Source organism: Oncorhynchus clarkii, chromosome 16 (assembly GCF_045791955.1).
Source record: "Oncorhynchus clarkii lewisi isolate Uvic-CL-2024 chromosome 16, UVic_Ocla_1.0, whole genome shotgun sequence".
Lineage (NCBI taxonomy): Eukaryota > Metazoa > Chordata > Actinopteri > Salmoniformes > Salmonidae > Oncorhynchus > Oncorhynchus clarkii.
The window spans coordinates 8709080-8715174 of NC_092162.1; the positions used below are offsets into that span (position 1 = coordinate 8709080).

General features: G+C 42.2%; 1 pseudogene; it reads left to right on the forward strand.

Annotated features, from left to right (window-relative positions):
* The first annotated feature begins 2049 nt into the window (after positions 1–2049).
* LOC139367837 (glyoxalase domain-containing protein 4 pseudogene) lies at positions 2050–3772 on the forward strand (annotated as a pseudogene).
* The last annotated feature ends 2323 nt before the right edge of the window (positions 3773–6095 follow it).

The following is a 6095-nucleotide window of genomic DNA, read 5'->3' on the forward strand; positions in this document are numbered from 1 at the left end:
TTTACAAGTCACATAATAAATTGCATGGACTCACTCTGTGTGCGTTAGTAGTGTTTAACATTATTTTTTAATGTCTACATCATCTCTCTATCCCTCACATACAATTATCTGTAAATTCCCTCAGTCGAGCAGCTAATTTCAAAAACAGAATCAACCACGAAGACCAGGGAGGTTTTCCAATGCTTCGCAAAGAAGGGCACCTATTGTTAGATGGGTAAAAAAACTAAAAACCAAACAGACATTGAATATACCTTTGAGCATGGTAAATGTATTAATTACACTTTGGATGGTGTATCAACACACCCAGACACTACAAAGATACAGGTGTTCTTCCTAACTCAGTTGGCAGAAGGAACGAAACCTTTCAGGTTTAATGGCTGGGATATTAAAACTGGATGGATCAACAACATTGTAGTTACTCCACAATACTAACCTAATTGACAGAGTGAAAAGAAGGAGGCCTGTACAGTGATGGTTCCTGAGTGGCCAAGTTACATTTCTGACTTAAGTCTACTTGGCAATCTATGGCAAGACCTGAAAATGGTTGTGTAGCAATGATCAACAACCAATTTGACAAAGCTTGTAAAATTCTGAGAAGAATAATGGGAAAATGTTGCAAAATATGTGGATAGCTCTTAGGGACTTACCCAGATAGACTCACAGCTGTAATCGCTACCTAAGGTGCTTCTACAAAGTATTGCCTCAGGGTTGTGAATACTTATGTAAATGTGATAATGTATTTCTGTTCATTTTCAGTTTGCCAAAAAATTCTAAAAACATGTTTCCACTGTCTCATTATGGGGTGTGTGTAGATTGGTAAGAACATTGTTTTAATACATTTTTGCTTCTGTTTAAAAGAAACATTTTTCAACAGAAATTGTGGAATGAACACACCCATGATCACAGGCAAACACAGTTCACTTTCATAGCAGCCACATAAAACAGCATTATCACTTTGCTCTTTGTATATATTTTTCCTTCTCGCTACTATCTACGTGCTAACCTCCTCTCACCTTTTCCTTTCATTTCTGGACTTCAGTGGATAACACATCAGTTGTCTGTGACCAGGCGAAAGAACCTTTCCAAGCCAAATCTTCATATCATGACCGCTATCCGCTACACACAGCCTTCATCATTGTCATGTTATAGTTAACATAGCTACTAGAACTAACAAGTTAGTAAACCCGCTAGAGTCATACAGAAAAGGGGCAATACATTAATCAAATCAAAAGATTACCTTGACTAGGAAAAGTTCCAGTGTTGCATAGCCATAGCAAGCTACCTAACATAGCACCCCTCTCTGTTCGAGCAGAGTGTTTGAGTAGGCTAAACTAGCTAGCTGCTTTCGCTAGCTATGTGAAAATAAAGAAAATACAACGAAAAATAGTCTATGGGGTGAAAACCATTAGCCTCCTAGGTTTTGTATTGAAGTCAATATACCCAGAGGAAGACAGAAGCTAGCTGTCCTCTGGCCACACCATGGTGCTACCCTACAGAGTGCTGCTGAGGCTACTGTAGACCGTAATGGCAAAACAATGTGTTTTGATCAATTATTTATTGACGTGAATATATTTAGTATAGTTTTATCTAATTTTTTTTTTTTTTTAAGAAATTCACTGAGAAAGATCGTCCCTCCCTTCCTGCTGCACTGGTGCACAGCCTCATAGAGGCTCTATCTCTCTCTGCATGCTGGGAGTGTTGGGTGCATAATGGGAATTGTATGAGCGAGTGTTGTCTGGAGTTAGATCGCCTGTTTTCTTTTTGTTTCCTTTTCTTGATGGTTTGCCTTTTTCTATGCATGATTAAGTTTATCATTATTTTACATTTTTGTGGTAGAATAAAGTATATTGTATTTCTTGTTGGATAGTATGTAACAAACTCACTTGGGTTATAGTGGCTTTGAGGCGAGCCTTGCATTTAGTTTTCAACGTGGGTGACAGAAGCAAAACTGACACCTTTTAACGAGATGTGCTCGGCATGAAGATTTTGCGTCACAAAGAGTTTGAAGAAGGATGTAAGGGCCCTTAGGATAGAAAATGGAGCAAGACAATGGTCGGCTTTGGGCTAGAGGATGATGACTTTGTGGCTGAACTGATCAACAATTATCGAGTGGGAGAATTTCACCTAGGCAATGACTTCCTCGGTTTGACTCTGTAGTCTAGCCAGGCTGTCAGCTCTGCTAAGTGGCTTGCTTGGCCCCTCACTGAGGTTGGAAAGGCCCTCTATCTGGCTGAGGCCCCAGGAGGTTATCGCTTCTGCCTGGTGGACATAGAACAGTCTCCCAATGATCCTGAACAGAAGTTATGTCAGGCAGGGTCTGACCTGCAGAAATCAATACACTGCTGCTCCTCCCTGATGAAGGTGAAAGAGAGCAATGAGGAGACTGTGCTGATGGAATTCGCATGCACTCTGTGTAAACTAGATCTTCACAACATTGTTGGGACAGTGGATCATCGGCGGATAGAATTATCCTGTCCACGTGAGCAGTTGGCAGATCTTGAAGCCTTGATGACAAAAGGAAACCATAACATCCTTACTATCTTGGTTAGCCTGGACACTCCTGCAAAGGTTTGGTTAGCCTGGACACCCCTGGGAAGGCTTGGTTTGTCTGGACACCCCTGGGAAGGCTTGGTTAGCCTGGACACCCCTGGGAAGGCTTGGTTAGCCTGGACACTCCTGGGAAGGCTTGGTTAGCCTGGACACCCCTGGGAAGGTTTGGTTTGTCTGGACACTCCTGGGAAGGCTTGGTTAGCCTGGACACCCCTGGGAAGGCTTGGTTTGTCTGGACACCCCTGGGAAGGTTTGGTTTGTCTGGACACGCCTGGGAAGGCTTGGTTAGCCTGGACACCCCTGGGGAGGTTTGGTTAGCCTGGACACCCCTGGGGAGGCTTGGTTAGCCTGGACACCCCTGGGGAGGCTTGATTAGCCTGGACACCCCTGGGAAGGCTTGGTTAGCCTGGACACCGCTGGGAACGCTACAGTAGAAGTGGTCATTTGGGCTGATTCAGATGCCCATGAGATATGCTTTGTTGTTTCAGTATTTATTGTGTTGTGGGTTCCCAGACTCAATAAAGGTTATTTAAAACTCAAACACTCTCTCTCTCTCTATATATATTTGTTCTCTCTCTCTCCCTCTCCCTCCCTCCCTATCTCTTTCTTTTCTCTCTCTCCCTCTCTTTCTCTTTGTTTTCTCTCTCTTTTTTCTCTCTCTCTTTGTTTTCTCTCTTCCTCACTCTCTTTCTTTTCTCTCTCTCGCTCCCTCTTTCTTTTCTCTCTAACATCTCTCTCCCCCTCTCTCTTTTCTCTCTCGCTCTCTCTTTCTCTCTCTCCTCTCTCTCTCAACAGATATATCTGTTGTTTTTGCATTGGACGCATCTCAATCCACCACATCCACCTGCGTTCCACTTCCACATCTGTTGTGAAAGGTGACAGAGCTAAAGCAGTGTTTGTCAGACCATGACCCATCCCGAAAAACGTCTTGGCCTAAAAACTATTATGGAAATGGAAAACCTCCATGGAAATATTAGACTCTCACGGACAGAGTGGTTTTCCATTTTGCTCTACGAGCCCCAGCTATTGTTTTGAGACTCGTCTGATGTTGGTACAACCGATCTGCCAACTTCAGTCCTTAGCGTCCGAACAGTTCGGACTACACACCACTCTTTGGAATGATGAGACTCTCACGAACACGTACATGTCGGTTGTTGTGCTCTAGGACTTCCACAGGCCTCACAAGAAATGGAAATGGGTGGGATTGGCTGAGAGACAATGAGAGGTGGATTTAATCTGTGATAGGGGGATGGATGGCCCCAAACAATAAAGGGATTTTACTTAGCGTTCTGTTGAAGTGTGTGATCGTTGATTGTGAGCTTAAAGCCAATTGTACTAACCTAACTTAACAAAATACATTTACAATATTGAAAACTCACAATTCCAAAGCAAACCTCTAAAACAGACGGAGAGAGTTGCCGTAACTGCAGGCAACAGAGATTATGGAGTGTGTGTGGCCGTTTTGATTTACAGAGTGTGCTGCAGTTTTGTCTAGTTCACGTCCTGTTAACGTGACGTTTAGGCATTCATTCCAAGTGGTTAAGGTCAGGTAACTTCACCATTCTAAGAACGGCTTGGCAGTGGATAATCTGCTGGAGCACGGCCTGCACAATATACATTCTAAAGCATGGTTACTGATTTTCTGATTTTAAAGTACGTCTTGGGGCAAAAAAGAGAGAAAATAATTAAATGTCACTTATAATCCATTGAAAATTCATAACAGTCGAGGCATAAGTCGATCCAGGCCTCTGGGTTATCCAAGGTCTCTGGGAGTCCAGCAGCAGTCATCTCATTTTAAACGGCCCATCTTTGATTGATCTGCCCTATGTCTCAGAGTCGCTCTGAGAGGGGAATACCCAGGTTGATTGATCGAGACTACGAGTCTGTAATGGAAAAATAAAGAGAGTGAACAAATGTGAACGATGATGAAGGCCAATGATAAAGATGTGTCTAGTGACTTGCTGGCGTCGAGGCTCAGCCTGATGGACACAATCACGATTTATGGCATTGTTTGCATGACAGACCATCTGTGGGCTATCATAGGGGTCATACACATCTTATCTGTGGCAATCTCAATGAAGATAGATTCCCACAGAAGTCTTAGGGTCACTGAAGCCAGAGGAGAGGTGAATACTGATGAAACTTGAATCGATGAAATGAACGTTACTGTGTGAAATAAATTGTCACATTTGGATTGTTTAAAGAGTTCATAAAGAGCCATGGGCATTTTGCTATGCTTCATTTCTACTATAAGTGCTATGGATTTATTGTTACAGAGAAACTAATGTCGGATAGTTCGAAGAGGAGGGACACACGGGTGCGCTCTGATAATTTAGATAAGAGGTGTGATGATTAGATCCCAGAATGTGTGTTACTTTCATGCCTTTGTTTAAATGTTTTGGGCCAAGCAAAGTGATGTTAATTGGACGATGGAAGATATTGGGAGTTGGCGTTCTTGGAAAGAATCAAAGCTGGGTTTAAACGGTGGTGATGGAGTCATTGGCAAACCGATTTCCTGATGTACGTTTTTTATGTCATAGTGGTGAATTTTCTATGAGGTTTAAAGACTGAGTATTCTTTTCATTGTGAGGATTTCTGCTATGCACCATCTGTTAATTTTTATTCTTATTTAATTGTAATGAATCTAATCATTTTTTAAATGGATACCGACCGTAGTCCTCACATTCCCGAGTAATATTCCTTGATTTATTATTTTTGTTTAATGGTAAATGTTTTTCACAATATACATAGCATATATGCTCACTCTCTAACTGTGTATCTCTGAGCTAAGGTTAACTCAATCATTTAATGCCAGGACATTGATTGCAAGATACTAGCTCTTTGTTCCTTAGCCTCTTAGTTAATTGCATAACGGTAAACCTAAACATGAGCATCTTATAACATTCTTTACGCAAGGCTCGCAACCTTGGCTATACCCACTAGATGCGATCATGCCTATAGCATTCAAATAATAATGGAGTCAGATAGTACATTGTATCAGGGTCATAGACCCGGTACACTTAGTACATTGCCATTATTCTACAAGTCAAAGTGATCGCAGGGCTTTAAGCTTCAGCAGTCCTCTCCGATGAAAGCCCGTTCTCTCTCTCTCCTCTCCCTCTTCCTCTCCCCTCCTCCTCTTCAGCTTGAGTTTTGACCCTCCCTCCTTTCCGCCCTTATCTGATTGAAAGCAGCTAGTCTAGTCATCAATAAGGCTGAGTAGAGCTGGCCAGCTATATTTATGTATTCATTAACACTCTCCAGATGTAGCCGTCTTCAGATCGTTTCTCGCACACACACACACACACACACACACACACACACACACACACACACACACACACACACACACACACACACACACACACACACACACACTCTCTCTCTCTCTCTCTCTCTCTGGAGGCCCGATGAGCTTCCCACTATGACTACAAATAATCCATATCTTTTGGTTTTATGGCTTTTATTATTATGAATATAAACTGAATTCATTTGATGTTTATTTATTTTGTTAGATTTATCAGGAAGGCTAAAAGCACTGGTAT